The sequence below is a fragment of the Erpetoichthys calabaricus genome, chromosome 1 (assembly GCF_900747795.2).
Source record: "Erpetoichthys calabaricus chromosome 1, fErpCal1.3, whole genome shotgun sequence".
In the NCBI taxonomy this organism is placed as follows: domain Eukaryota; kingdom Metazoa; phylum Chordata; class Cladistia; order Polypteriformes; family Polypteridae; genus Erpetoichthys; species Erpetoichthys calabaricus.
Window position 1 is genome coordinate 325,688,528 of NC_041394.2, and position 16,172 is coordinate 325,704,699.

The following is a 16,172-nucleotide window of genomic DNA, read 5'->3' on the forward strand; positions in this document are numbered from 1 at the left end:
GTAGGAACTTGTCAGGGATCCATGTATCTGAGAAGTACCCTGATGCCATATACCTGTCTGTGTTAGTTACTTTATAAAGAGAGCCTTTCACATCTATCTATCTATCTATCTATCTATCTATCTATCTATCTATCGTCATAGAAATAACGCCTGTGGAGGATGAAGTGATTTTATCAGTTACAGATGTTTAACTGGGACATAACCAACACCCCAATAACTGTACTGCTAGGGTCGTGACAAGTTGTTTCACTCGGCTTCTTACTGGACATCTTCAAGTCAATTTTTGTGTTAATGATGATGAATGTGGCCAGTATATCAGTGTCACTACTGGTAGCATGAGGTGATACCTGGACCCCACAGAGGTGGCACAGGTAGTCCAACTTCTCCAGGATGGCAGGCACATCAATACGTGCCATTGCCAGAAAGTTTGCTGTGTCTCCCAGCACAGTCTCAAGGGCATGGAGGAGATTCCAGGAGACAGACAGTTACTCTAGAAGAGCTGGACAGGGCGCCTTGTAGAAGGTCCTTAACCCATCAGCAGGACTGACCAGTATCTGCTCCTTTGGGCAAGGAGGAACAGGATGAGCACTGCCAGAGCCTACAAAATGACCTCCAGCAGGACGGCCACTGGTGTGAATGTCTCCAACCAAACAATCTGAAACTGACTTCATGAGGGTGGCCTGACGGCCTGACCTCCTCTGGTGGGTGCTGTGCTCACTGCCCGGCACCATGGAGCTCGATTGGCATTTGCCATAGAATACCAGAATTGGCAGGTCCACCACTGGCACCCTGTGCTTTTCACAGGTGAGAGCAGGTTCACCCTGAGCGCATGTGACAGACGTGAAAGGGTCTTGAGAAGCAGTGGAGAACGTTATGCTACCTGTAACATCGTTCAGCATGACCAGTTTGGTGGTGGGTCAGTGATGGTCTGGGAAGGCATATCCATGGAGGGACGCACAGACCTCTACAGGCTAGACAATGGCACCTTGACTGCCATTAGGTATCGGGATGAAATCCTTGGACCCATTGTCAGACCCTATGCTGATGTAGTTTGTCCTGGGTTCCTCCTGATGCACGACAATGCCCAGCCTCATGTGGCGAGAGTATGCAGGCAGATGAAGGAATTGATACCACTGACTGGCCCCTACGCTCGCCTGACCTCAATCCAATAGAACACCTCTGGGTGCCGCATTATGTTTCGGTCCATAAAACGCTGCCAGGTTGCACCTCAGACTGTCCCAGAGCTCAGTGATGCCCTGATCCAGATCTGGAAGGAGATTCCCCAGGACACCATCCATCATCTCATTAGAAGCATTCCACCCCAAAATTTTGTCAGGCAAGCATACAAGCATGTGGGGGCCATACGAACTACTGAGTACGATTTGGAGTTGCTGCAATGACATTTCTGCAAAATGGGTGAGCCTGCTGCATCATTTTAACACTTCGGCCCTCTGTAGGTTGATAATTTTCATTTCCATCAAACGATGTGGCATCCTAACACATTACCCAGTCCATATCAGTAGAGATATCCAGCAGGATTTTTTTCCACATTGAGATCTGATGTTTTTTTAAAGTGTTCCTTTAATTTTTTGACCAGTTTATATATATATTTATATACTGTTTGGAACCTCCACGATATTTTCATCCTGCGCTCATTCATGACCTTGCCAAACATCACGCAACATTTCTTTCCGCTTTTCTTGTTTTTCATTGTAGTTCAGGTATAGGCGGACAATGGCGCCCCCCAAAAAAGACTATAATAAATAAACTGAATAAAACAAAAAGAGCCCGAGGGTGCGTCCCTTCTCCATTTCATCGAGCCTTATCGGTGCTGTCCATGACCCTTCTAAGGCTAAGTTAACAGCCTGAGAGGTGCGCCAATGTCTTTCATTTCTTCCTTTCAGCCTCTCTTCCTATTTCAGAAGCGGAACTCCCACAAACCCCCTAAGGCACTGAAGGCGAGGTCGTTTTTCAATGTCACCCTGTGATGAAAGACCGCGGCCCCGCGACATGACGTGTTCTCCTAGTTACACTTGGTGATTTATAGTTTAGTTTCAATGGCGGACTCTCACCTGAAGCTTTGTGAATGGAGATGTGCTGAATCAACGTCCTGGTTCGGGATGAAACTCAACAATGAAAAGCAAATGCCGCCATCACTTCGTCACGCCAACTTGAACTCACGTGATTTAGCGGTTTTTCAATCACGTGCTGCGAACTCGACGCGCCAATAAAGTGAAAAAAGCGCCGGCGATCAATGAAACCTGCAGTCGGCTCGCCGTCATAATCACGCAGCAGCACGAGATCATTCATTCTTTCGTCAATTATCTGTCCATACAGTAGATCCATAACAAGAGCTGGGTGCAGAATTTGAACCCCGGAAATAGGAAGCGTGAGGTGGCAGCGCGGCTCCCTGCTCCACTTACTCAAAATTAGTTTCGGAGAAACGCGCCATTAAATGTGTTTTCTACTGAAAGCTTATGAGGCAAGACACTACAGCACGGGTGCGGGGAACAAAGCGCTCACATCCCCTGGCGGTCCACGCTTTCATCGAGGAGAGAGGGGCGAAGATCAATGGTAAGTGGCAGACAGTGAGGTGAGGCCACAGCATAAGCGTTACATAGCGCTCGTTAAAGGAGGAAGAAAACAAAGACGACATGATGATTCTTTTACATAGTACCTATACCAGAGTAGCATAGTAAAGATAACTTGGCAATCTTTTAATGTGATATATATAATTAGGAATCCTCCTGCACCATGTCTTTTTATAGTGTGGTCCTGAATGGCAAGTGAAGCCTGTGGTGCCCACTAAACAGGCATTGGGAAGTCTAATGGACAGACATTCAAAGAGACAGTCAGCAGTGTGATCTTGGGACTGCTTTAAAAGGAGCAGTGTACTGGCATGAAGCTCTGAGCTATAAGCACATTTACGGTACAGTGCAGGTGTGTGAGTGTGTGTCTGTGTGTGTGTGTGTGTGTGAGTGTCTGTGTGTGTCTGTGCGTTCGTGCGAGTGTCTGTGTGTGTGTCTCAATGTGTGTCTCTGTGTGTGCGCACATTCTGGGCCATCCAGGACTGGTTCATGCTCTTTACCCAATGCTGCCAAGATGGGGTTAAACACAATCCTGTCCTATACTAGAATTAACAGGCTTTGGAAATTAAATACTTGAATGACAGAATAAATGAACTAATCACCGAATAAAATAATGACACACTGAGAGAAAGTGAAACTCAATTAATGAATTCGTAAATGAATGACTTGCTGAGTGAGTCAATGCCTGAGTGAATGAATATGAAATTGAATACATTATTTAATACATGAATGGCAAAACAATTTAATGAATTAAGGTTTGAACATATACATTATGGGCTGAATAAATGAGTGAACAAATAAGTAACTGAATAATTCACTGGTTGACTTAATGAACAAATAAATGAATGAAGAAGTAAATAGTTAATTGAATGAGTGACCAAATGAATAAATGAATGAATAACTCACTGAAAAACAGGCTGAATGACTGACTGAGAAAAGGAAATTATTGACAAATAAAAATTGATAGATTGATTTATTGACTGGATGACTGAATGGACAAATCCATGAATGTATTAATGTATGCTGAGCTGACCAAAACTGGACAAATGAATGAATGAATAAATAGCTTATTGGCTGACTGATGAGCGGAATGAATGAATAGCAATTTACTGAATGATTGATTAATTGAATGAGTGAATGTATGAATGCCTGGCTGACCAGCTCCATGAAATAATGGACAAATGAATGAATGAATAGCTACTTTACTTAGTTAATGGATGAATGAATAAATGGATGAGTAGACAAATGAAGGAATGATTAATACAATGAATGAATAAATAAATTACTGACCTACTGAATGAATGAATGGAGGACTTACTGAATGATGGATTGGATGTCTAAACGTCAAAACAATAATAAGCAAATTAATGAGTGAATGAATGAATTTCTGGCTGACCAGATCAATGGAATAATGGACAGATGAATGAATGAGTAGCTACTTTACTGACTAAATGAATGAGGAGACAAATTGAATAATGATTAATAAAACGAGAGAGAATAAATTACTGAATTATTGAATGAATGAAGGAACAACTCACTAAATGTTGGACTGGTTAAATGATTGAATGAAAGATTACTCGATTGATTTATTCAATCAGCCTAATGAAATAATAAACAAATGGAGATGAATTGGCAAACAGCTCATTGATTGAGCGACTGAACACAAGGAGTATGAACAAATGAAAAACGATTAATGGATTGATTGATCGAGTGGATGAATGGCTGAATGAATTAATGACTGAACGCTTGGCTGATTGACCTAATGAAATCATCGACAAATGAATGCATACGCGGATCGACAGGTAGCTTACTGACTGGCTGAATGAATGAATGTTGAAATTCCCACCAGTGCGTACTGTTGACGAGTTCCCCCTGTGTCTTCCTGGGCTCCCTCCAGGTATTTCAGTTTTCTCCTACATAGAGATTGACAGAGCTGGCTCTAATTCCTCCAACTTGGATGGATGGGTGGATATAAAAAGTGCAATAAACCAGAAACCAATTAGGCATCCATCAGGCTTTTTCTTTTTGTTATTTGTTGTAAGGCCTTGGCTGACAGTCTCCCACATTTTGGGATTTTTGTCTTTTTTTCTTTACTTGCATGAGTGACTTACTGTCAAACATGTCAGCTTCAGGTAAACCAATAACATGTCTGACATCCGTGAGCGTGTTCTCCAAGCGCCTCAAGCCCAGGCAGTAATTATATACATCCTCATGTATACATTGGCGTAACACAAGCCCCTCCCAGGACAATGCCTATGGATGCTCTCTGGGTTGAGGGCTCCATTCTCTCTGAGGGCAGCATGAAAGCCGAGCTGCCAGCCTGATGGCCATACACAGCCCAGTGTGCAGCTTGCCCGTGTGGTAATGTGCTACAAGTTCTGGGCTGAGCTCCAGAAACATCCGCAACTCAATCACATGTGTGCTGCATTAAAGGACCAACATCTGCCTCCTCAAAAATACAAACACACAGATCTACAGGTCCGCTTCCTCAGAACAACACAAATAAATAACCGGCGTTGAAACATTAAACATGTCTGGCATTTGGCGTGTGTGTGGGGAGGTGATGGGTCCAGCTAGGATGAAACTCCATTTCATTTAATTTGGCTAATGGCTTGTGTGCTATTTAAGAATAAATACAACTGAGTTCAGCTAATGAGTTGCATCCTGGCCAGGATGGTTCCTGCCTTGCACCTGATGCTGCCGGGGTAGGTAGTCCAAACAGTTTGATTAAGCAGGAGCTGGATGGTTGCATAATGGTATCCATTCATTGTCTGAGCACACTTTCTCCGTTAGAAAGTGTTTGACTAGGCAGGAACCAACCTGGATGGGATGATAGAACTTAGTGAGGCTCTGAGATGTTCATACACTTAACTTGGACTAATTTACGGTCAGACTTACTCACTCTGTCACTCATCATTTCAAATAGCATCTTACACAGCAGGAACCATTGGTAGATAAAACAATGCAAAGCTGCAACCCCTAAGAGGGAGACCCGGCTGTTACTTTAGAATGAGTTCTTCCACAATAACAGTGGGACATGGTTGGAAACATTAGAAAGTGTTTCTTCACACAGAGAACCGCAGACACATGGAATAAGTTACCAAGTAATGTGGCAGACAGCAGGACTTTCGAGACCTTCAAAGCAAGAAAGGAGAAATTGGATGGATTGGATTAGTAAGCATGTTGGACTGAATAATCCACTCTCATCAAAATTAGTCAAATTGAACCACATGTCCCATCCATCCTTTATCCAACCCATTATATCCTAACCACAGGGTCATGGAGGTCTGCTGGAGCCAATCCCAGCCAACACAGGGCGCAAGGCAGGAAACAAACCCCGGGCAGGGCGCCAGCCCACCACAGGGCACGCACGTACACACACCAAACACACACTAGGGACAATTTTGGATCGCCAATGCACCTAACCTGCATGTCTTTGGACTGTGGGAGGAAACCCATGCAGACACGGGGAGAACATGCAAACTCCACGCAGGGAGGACCTGGGAAGCGAACCCAGGTCTCCTTACTTCGAGGCAGCAGTGCTACCCACTGTGCCACTGTGCCGCCGAACCACAAGTCATTCTGGGCAAAACATGCAAACAAAAAGTCATTCATCCAGGGTGCTTGGTCCCTTGAGCAAGGCCCTTAACTTGCAATTGCTCCATCCTGAGTATGAAGTTAACCTGAAAAAACTTGGTGGTTGGTGGCAGGATTGGCACTCCAGCCACTGTAAAAAAAACCTCACCCTGTTGTTCCATTCCTTTCCATTTGAACTAGTGGGGTGCTGAGGTGTCACCCATTTTGCTGTGGTGGTTCATCGTGTGGTGGGTCTGGCAACACGTTGTATCGGTGCATGCGTCCAACCTCGCCATTTCATGTAAGACAGGAACCCACCCAGAACAGGACACCAGACCAACACAGACCATACATCTAACTTCACTCAGAGTCGTCAGTTAATTTAAAATGCAGGGTAATGCGGACCACTTTGACTTTGCTGCACATACAGTATATGCCAGCCTGATGAGCATGCAGCTTACTTGTGACAGCTGAAACCACCTGCATGCCGAGTGCCCTTTGAGATTCTGTGGTAGGCTCCCTATAAAATGCAGATTTGACGATTTGTTTATATTTGGTTTTAAGACGAAAACTATATACTCTAAGATAATCCTTCTCCTGGGTTGGTCCTCTTCTTGTTCCTATTGCTGACAGGACAGGGAGCAGCTTCCATTACCTGAAATTGATAAGCAGGCTAGAAAACAGATAGGTGGACAGTTGCTTCATGCGAACTAACAGGGTGACGACTCTTCAAAGAGCCCTTGGTGACACCTCCATAAGAATTGTCGGCTCCTCTTTCATACTTGGTGATCGTAATATAAGCATGTTAGCCATTTATTTAGGAGCTAAAATAGTTATTTATCTTGTTTTTTCTGTGGAACACAGATGGAATGAGAAATAGAGAGGGACATGTCAATGTGCATGCCTGTGGCCACAAAGGGAAGGTGTTATAACCTTTAGCGTTCAGGGGCAACTGGGCAACAGACAACTCGGCAAAAGACAATTCGGCGAAAAGACAACTCGGCGACATCCTTTACCAGTTCGGTAATAGTTAGATTGAAAGAGATTTTTTAATGATATTTAAATGACAACGTAGGGTGCCGGAAAATCCACAGAATCACCTGCTTTATGAGAGTCCAAATATGTTGAGAGTAAAGATATTCCTTAAGCTGTACGCGCAGGTCACCTTTTGTATTCTAAATAACGTTTCATACGATTACAATCAATACAATTTATATAAAGGATTAGCAATTTTGGTTGCAGAAGATAATGTAAGATAGAGTTTGTTCCATCTGCAGAATAAAGTGTGTTCGTCAATTATATAAATGTATTTTCAACATTTTAAATCACATTTCATTTAAATATAATTAAAAAATCTCTTTAAACCTAATTATTACCTAATTGGTAAATGATGTCGCCAATTTGTATTTCACCAAGTTGTTTCTTTGCTGAATTGTCTTTCGCTGAGTTGTCTTTTCGCCGAGTTGTCTTTTCGCTGAGTTGTCTTTTACCGAGTTGTCTTTTCGCGGAGTTGTCTTTCATCAACTTGTCTTTTCGCCGAGTTTTCTTTTCACCGAGTTGTCTTTCACCGAGTTGTCTTTCGCCGAGTTGTCTTTCACCGAGTTGTCTTTTCGCCGAGTAGTCTTTCGCCAGCTTGTCTTTTCACTGAGTTGTCTTTCACCGAGTTCTCTTTTCGCGGAGTTGTCTTTCATCAACTTGTCTTTTCGCCGAGTTTTCTTTTCACCGAGTTGTCCTTCGCCGACTTGTCTTTTCACAGAGTTGTCTTTCGCCGACTTGTCTTTTTTCGACGGGTTGTCTTTTGCCGACTTGTCTTTTCGCCAGGTTGTCTTTCGCCGAGTTGTCTTTTCGCCGAGTTGTCTTTCGTCGACTTGTCTTTTCGCTGGGTTGTCTTTCGCCGGGTTGTCTTTCGCTGGGTTGTTTTTCGTCGAGTTGTCTTTTCGCCGAGTTGTCTTTTCGCCGAGTTCACTGTCGCCCAGTTGCCACCGAACTGTTATTTTAGGAATCATTGCTTCTCCCCTTCAAGCCCTAAGGGGATCACAAGTAGCTTAACTGTTTCAGGGCGGTCTCCCTTTGCTCTACAGCATCTCAGCATTTTCATGTTCTTTGTGTGGAGTCTCCATATTCTCCCTATGTTCATGGTGGTCTTCTCTGACATTTTGAAGATGTACAGGGTAGGATACTGATAATCTTGAAATGACACCAAGGTGTGGACGTATGGGTTTGTGGATGAATTTGGTGGTGTGATAGACTGGGGACCTGTTCAAGGCTGGCACCTGCCTTGTGTCTGATGATGCCGTGATCAGCTTCAATTTCTTGTGACCCTAAATTAAAATCAGTTGGTTCTCATAAAGGATGAATGGATTGCCATGTGAGCTATGCCATTGAAACAATATCCAGAGTGCAGCGGTGAGATGGATTTTAGGGATTAGTTATGGTGTGGTTAACAAATACTGTACAGGCCCTTCACCTTTGTCACATTTTGTTATATAAGAGCCTTATGCTAAATCATTTTCCCCCCCACATCAAGCAACACTCAATACCCTAAATTTTCACATTTATTAACGTAAAAATAAAATGGAAATATTCCATTGACACAAGTATACAGTCCTCTTAGTAGTTTGTTTGAAGCCCCTTTGCAGTGGTTCCCAGCCTGGAGTCATCTTGGATATGATGCACCTGAATTTGGGTATTGCCTGCCATTTCTTCTCTGCAGATCCTCTCAAGTTATGTCAGGTTGGATGAAGACCTTTGGTGGACAGCTATTTTCAGACCTCTTCAGAGATGTTCGATTTGGTTCATGTCTAGGCTGTGGCTTAATCACTTAAGGATATTTCCTCAGTTTCTTCTATACAGTTTGTTCTTATTGTCATTGTCCTGTGGGAAAGTGAACCTACGATCCACAGTGCTCGGCAGCAGGTTTTCATTAAGGATATCTGTGTGCTTGCTCCATTCAGCTTTCCCTCAATTCTGACTAGACTGCCAGTTCCTAACCCCAGAGTACAATGCTGCCAACGCCATGCTTCATTGTTGGAATGGTATGGTGCAGGTGATGAGCAGTTCCTGGTTTCCTTCATACATGATGATTAGAATTAAGGCCAAACTGTTCAATTTTGGTTTCATCTGATCAAAGTCTTGTTTCTCGCAGTATAAGAGTCCTTTCATGTACCCTTTTTCAAACTCCAAGCAGTCTTCTAGGTGTCCTTCAGTGAGAAGAGGCATCTGTCTGGCCACACTTCCATAAAGCCCAGATCTGCGGAGAGTTGCACTAATGGTTATTGTTTTTCCAGCTGGAGTACAGGCAGGTGAAGTGATTGCTCAGGGTCACACAGTGTCAGTAGTGAGATTTGAACACACAGCTTCAGGGTCTGAAGTCCAAAGCCTTAACCACTACGCCATCTGTTTATCACTGAGGAGGCTCATCAGGCACTTCACACATCTATAGCTGCCTGTGATAACTGACAACATTTCTCTTGCTCAGCGTCTTGAAAAGCGCAAGCTAATTGGATTCGTCTGCATCTCGGCTCTTTAAATGAAACAAAAGCTCTGCCGAAAGGATAGATTGTACAAGGATGCATGCGTGTGTAAGGACAGAGAGCTTATAGAACAGCTACTACACTGACTTTTTTGCAAAAACAGCAAAAGTAGGATCACTCCTGTATACTTGTTAGGATCTGTTTGCTTTTGAATTGTTCACCACATTCCCAGAAGGGGGCACTACTTTGACCAGTCAAATCCCAATCCTGATCGAGAGGACTAAGTTTAAAGCAGAAGAAATACAAAAATAATAAAAAAAAAGCAATACTCAGGAGAAATGCTCTTTAAAAGTCAATGAACCACTGAGGGACTCCCTTCTCACCCTGAATTTATAGGCCGGGGGCAGTCTCCTAGCAGTGATATGAGGGTGGTCCCACCTCATAGGGTTCCATCCACAAAACACAGCAAAGAGAGAACATTAGGATACATAGAATATTAACAGAAATTACATAAACATACTTCAAAGAAGATGCAAAAAAGGAAACACATGTCAGTCAGGTTAAAGGAAACATGGCACAAATATAGCAATATGAGATCACACATCTTTCTGTACCTTGCTGTGCCATTCATAGACAAAACCTGCACTCCCAAATGTTTGGACATGGTGCCATTGGCATCTGTATTGCTGCAACAAATTGCAGTTACCGAGTGCAGCAATATGCCTCACACACTAGACGGCAGTCTCCTTATTCAATCTTAAAATAAATAGTACCCATAGGAAAAATAATGCCCATGTAAGACTTGAAACTACACTGTACAATAAAGAAATTGAACATGGTGCTATTAGTTGTACAGCATCATCCAGCACCTGAGACTGTAATTTCACCATCTTGTCAGTTGATGCTAATGACAGCAAGACCACTGAAGCAATGCTGAGTCATGGCGGACCTATGGCCGTCCTTTAGGAGCTTGAGCTGCTCCTGCTACTTTCATATACTTTAGCGTTTAGTCTTCTTACAATTTTACAGAAAGTACCCCAGTGCTGTAGGTAATCGGATCTAAAGCAGTAAATAATGTTAAGTAGCCACTGGTCCTATTATGGTCACTAAACCTAAAACCTAACATAGAAATGTTCAAGGTGACGTCTTTAACTCTCTTCACCTTTGCTTCCTTCTTTCTTTATTCCCCTAACTAAGTGCCAAATGCTTTGACGTTTTCATGATCAACTGTGACAACACTCCCTGTTCAGTAAATGTTTTCAGCTATTAGATAGATAGATAGATAGATAGATAGATAGATAGATAGATAGATAGATAGATAGATAGATAGATAGATAGATAGATAGATAGATAGATAGATAGATAGATAGATAGATAGCAGCCTCACTACAAACCAAAAGTGAGAGTCCTACCTGTAACCACACGATCATTCAGGAAGTGGACCCCGGAGGCTGAGAATACTCTGAGACAATGTTTTGGAACTACAGACTGGGATATCCTGCAGGGATCACATAGTGAGAACATTGAGGAAGTTGTTGACTACACTAATGACTACATCAACTTCTGTATGGACACTGTAGTTCCAGTAAGAACAGTACACTGCTATGCTAACAACAAGCAATGGATTACAAGTGACATCAAGGGCCTTTTGAACCAGAAGAAAAGGGCTTTTAAAGACGGTGATCAGCATGAGCTCAAGCGCATGCAGAAGGAACTCCGAGTCCAGCTCAGGGCGGCGAAGGAGCAGTACAGGAGAAACCTGGAGCAGAAGTTGCAGAATAACAGCATAAAGGAAGTATGGGATGGGATGAAGATCATCACTGGCTGCAGCTCGAAGCGGGGTACCACCATCGAGAGAGACGTGAAGAGAGCAAACCAAATGAACAACTTCTTTAACAGGTTTGACCACCCTAACCCACTCTCACTCTCACCTCGGAGTACTGCACCCTCCACACATCCTTCTGCTGATACCAGCATAGGAGAGACATCCCCACCCATAATTACAACAGCGCAGGTGAGCAGAGAGCTGAGGAGACTTCGTACCAGCAAACCAGCGGGTCCAGATGGAGTATCGCCACGACTGCTGAAGGTCTGTGCATCGGAGCTGGGGGTCCTCTACAGCGCATCTTCAACCTGAGCCTGGAACAGGGGAGAGTCCCAAGGCTTTGGAAAACATCTTGCATCACCCCAGTCCCAAAGGTGAGCTGAATGACTTGCGGCCTGTTGCTCTGACATCACATGTGATGAAGACCATGGAGAGGCTGCTGCTTCACCACCTTAGGCCACAGTTTCAACACGTCCTTGACCCTCTGCAGTTTGCATATCAGGAGAAGGTGGGAGCGGAGGATGCCATCATCTATAGGCTACATCGATCCCTCTCTCACTTAGACAGAGGCAGTGGTGCTGTAAGAATTATGTTTCTAGACTTCTCTAGCGTCTTCAACACAATCCAACCTCTGCTCCTTAGGGACAAGCTGACAGAGATGGGAGTAGATTCATACCTAGTGGCATGGATCGTGGACTATCTTAAAGACAGACCTCAGTATGTGTGTCTGATTGTCCACCACACTCCAACCTCATGTCTGGCTAAAGAGTAAAGCCACTCAGCATATAACAAATGAATCTTTCTAACTGTAAATCAGGCCAAATGACAGATTTTGTTGTGTATGCCATTGCATATGCTTATTATGTGTGTCTAAAGAAAATACTTTTCACATGTGCATTTTGTCAGATGTCATTTCACTGACCTGTGCCAGGAGATGCTACTAGTTTTGGGCTCTGAAGTGGAGCTCATGAAATAAGACTAACTGTGCTTGAGTTCATCTTTTGCAATTTGCAAATCCATGGACTGATAAGGCAGCTAGAAAACCTTTTTAAGGTGTGGCGGTTGGTCAGAGCCCTTACCAGTCTTGGCTTGGACAGCTATATAGTGAAGGGACTGGGGGAGAGAGAATATTCAGGGTATTACCTCCCCCAGAGCACTAGATGGCATCCCCCCGGTGCCTCGGGCTCCTACAGGGCACCATGGGAGTTAGAGTTTGGAGCAGCCCTGTTGGGCTCAGTGGGCACCACCAGCAGGTGCTGCAGGTATTGCAGAGCCCTTTGTTGCAGCACTTTCACCACACCTGGAAGTGCTGCGGGAAGAAGGTCATGGACCACCTGGAGCACTTCCAGGTGCTCTGTAAAAGGAGTCAGCTGCCACTACTCCGGGAGAGCGATGCAAGTTACTAAGGGTTAAAAGCTGACAAGCTGTTTTTGCTATAACGGCAGGTTATTTATACAGGCGCCTGTCTTAAGACAGGGTGCAGTAAGCTGACCGAGGAAAATTTCCTCTTCAGGAACATGTCTGTTAGACACAGGAGAGATGACCTTTCCTTCTTTAGGGCCCATCTGACGCGTACACAAAACAGAGACAGTTAACCGGTTCGCACAATGTAAGATGAAATGCTTAGATAAACAATATTATGCTTTTTGATAAGTAAGGGGAAGGGGGAGGGAGAAAAAAAAAATAAAGCCGACTGAAAAGGGGAATCTGCGCTCTTCTGCCTTGCAATGCATGACTCCATCGCCTGAATCCATGTACTCACTGGTGCCTGAATACAGACTTATTTGATTAACGAATCCTGCCTTCCTCGGAGGTTTCTTCCACAGGAGCCAGAGTCGGGAGGAAGAGAGATGAAGCTTGCTCGGAGGAGTGGAGGTGGACTGAGAGAGAAAGAGAGAGAGAAAAGGGAAGAGAAGAGGAAAGAAGAAAAGTGTGCTTGAACTGTTCTGTGCAGGTGGGAAACGGGGAAAAGCGTTTCCCACAAGAGAAAAAAAAATGAAAACGCATGTGCTGAACTCGTGTGTTGTGTCTGTCAGTGTCGGTTTGGGCGGCAGGAGCGCCCTCTGCTGGCCACAGAGGCTTCACACAGAGTTGAGTACTTGCAAATGTCACTTAAAGATATAAAATACAAAGTTTTCATTGTACTTTTGTGTATACATTAGGAGGATCATCACAATGTGTATACTGTATTCCACAAGATGATCCTCTACTTTTAGACACTCTAGACAATGGCTATGTATTTCCACATAGAATTCCTTTCCTTTCAAGTAACGCACCATCAGCAAGCCCTTCTTCTTTCCTTTCCCATCTCATTTTCAACCACACTTTCCTAAAAACGTGAATTCCCAGTTGACTGTGTGCACAATCTCAAACTGAGGACAGTGGTGGGCTGTTTACTAAACACTTCACTCATCCGCTCCCCAATGAGACGTTTGTTTACCGAGGACTTGGTCCGAGTGTTTTAATTACAAGTTATGTGAAATGTGTGTTGCTGATTAATCTTACTGTCATGTTTGTAAACCTCAATTATTACTCACATTTGCTTGCTTTGCTTGGTATCGTTTTCTTTCCTCCCTCTGCCCTTGTTAAAGAAACATCTTTCTATTGCTTTTTCCTGTAGTGCTGACCGTACATTTCCCCAGGGGCTAATTACTAAAACTCATCTATTAATAGTCGAGCCTGTGATTAGCAAGTCCATTTCCCCCTTCCATGCGTCTGTTTATTTAGGCATCGGTGTAACTTCCCTGAGATGCTCGCATTCATAAAAGGAAAGACAATTTGTAACAGAACGTTGTGCAATCGGAATGGTGTCTGAAAAGAATGTTCTTGAGGCAAGTGAGGGAAGATTTTTATCAGGTGAAATTTAAAGGAGCAGCAACTACATTTCTTCTAGCAACTAAAAGTTTAACTTTGACAGATGAACACCTCCCGGAAAAACACATCCAGACATCCATCCATTCCCTTTCAAACCGACGTATCTTGAGCAGGATCATGGGACAGCTAGCACTCATTCCATCAAGCATCATGCCCACAGGAGGGCCAATCCCTGGGACAGGGTGCCATAAAAACAATTCAGTGAAAATTTGAAGTGTTCTTAGGGTGTGCAGTGTGGATGAGATGATGCAGCCCACCATCCAGTGGACCCACCACCCCCCCCACCAGCATTTCACTTGGATGCTCCCAGAGATTTCAAAAGAAGATCCAGGCCCGTGACAAATTATTTTACCAAACAAATTTAATTAAATAATTAAAATGTGGTCAGTTAACACCATCTCCATAGAAGGTGCAGAAGCAGCGTCTTTACCTCCTTCGGGAGTTGAAGAATGAAGCCTACCTCCCCCCATTCTCATCCCATTCTACAAGGGGCACCATCGAAAGCATGCTGACCAGCTGCATCACTGTCTGGTTTGGGAACTGCAGTGGCAATGACCATAAGGTCCTACAACAGATAGCGTACAGTGCAGAAAACACCATTGGGACCTCTCTGCCATCCATTAAAGACATCTTTACAAAGCATTGGAAAGGACTGCTTCCACCCCTCCCACAATCTCTTTGTTCTGCTGCCATCTAGTAGAAGATACCAAAGCATTCAAACGAGTTCTGACAGGTACTACAGAAGCTTCTAGCCCTTGTCTGTGTGAACTCTGAACTCTGAACTGACACCCAACCCTCAGATCTGCTCCTACTAGCACATTTATATGCAAAACATTTGTTAAACTTGCCACTACTGTTGCTTTTTATTATTAGCTGTCATTTATTTATTTCTTACTATCTATTTACTTACCGTTTATTTATTTATTTATCCATTTATAGTATTGTATAGTTGTTTACCTTCTTTGTACTTGTCCTGTATATATTTTGCACTGTGGTCCTGGGGAATGTTATTTCATGCCACTGTATAATATGTATAGATGGTATGGCCATAAAGCTACTTGACTTGACTTGGAAGAAAACCAACATATCAGAGAAGGGCACTTTGAGAAAAGAATGGAAAAAGCAAGGGTTAGAGTGTAAGCTAAACAGGAGTACAATACGATTACAGTGGTGCCTCATACTTCAAATTTAATTAATTTCAGGAGGCAGTCTGAACTCCGAATTGTCCAAATCAGTTTTCCCCTTTAGAAATAAGGGAAAGTGAATTAATCTGTTCCCAGACCCTAAACAATACACATTTCAATAAATTTAAACAGCAAATCACATAATTTAAGGTAAAAATAACACAATTAAATGACCTAAGTAATAAAACATGAAAACAATAAATAAAATACGTAAATACTGTATCTCTTTGCGATAAGTTCCTTTTCCACCTCAATAGTCGATACTACAACCTTCCTCTTAGGTTTCATTGCTTCCACACTCTTCTTGGATGGCATGGTTAATAGATACCACGGCCCACCTGCCAAGTTGTTTTGCCTCCATCCCTGATGGAGGATCGCAGGAATCGTGGGGTAGAGCGATCCTTTCATCGCTTCATTGCTTCACCTGTGGAATGGCCAATAGGGGAGGCAGCTTGATGGCTGAGGTCTCCAGGACTCTGAACAAATCCAAATCATATTATGTGATATCATCTACTGTTAAATTCTGGTCCGTACTTGTACATTTTTAATTTTTTATAATGTATTGAGGATTTGTTCTGTCCTGTGTATTGTATTGTATTGACCCCCTTCTTTTTGACACCCACTGCATGCCCACCTTACCTGGAAGCGGTCT

At 43.4% G+C, this 16,172-nt stretch overlaps 1 pseudogene; it reads left to right on the forward strand.

Annotated features, from left to right (window-relative positions):
• Window positions 1–16,172, forward strand: part of LOC127529124 (uncharacterized) — a 66,796-nt pseudogene that overhangs the window by 22,497 nt on the left and 28,127 nt on the right.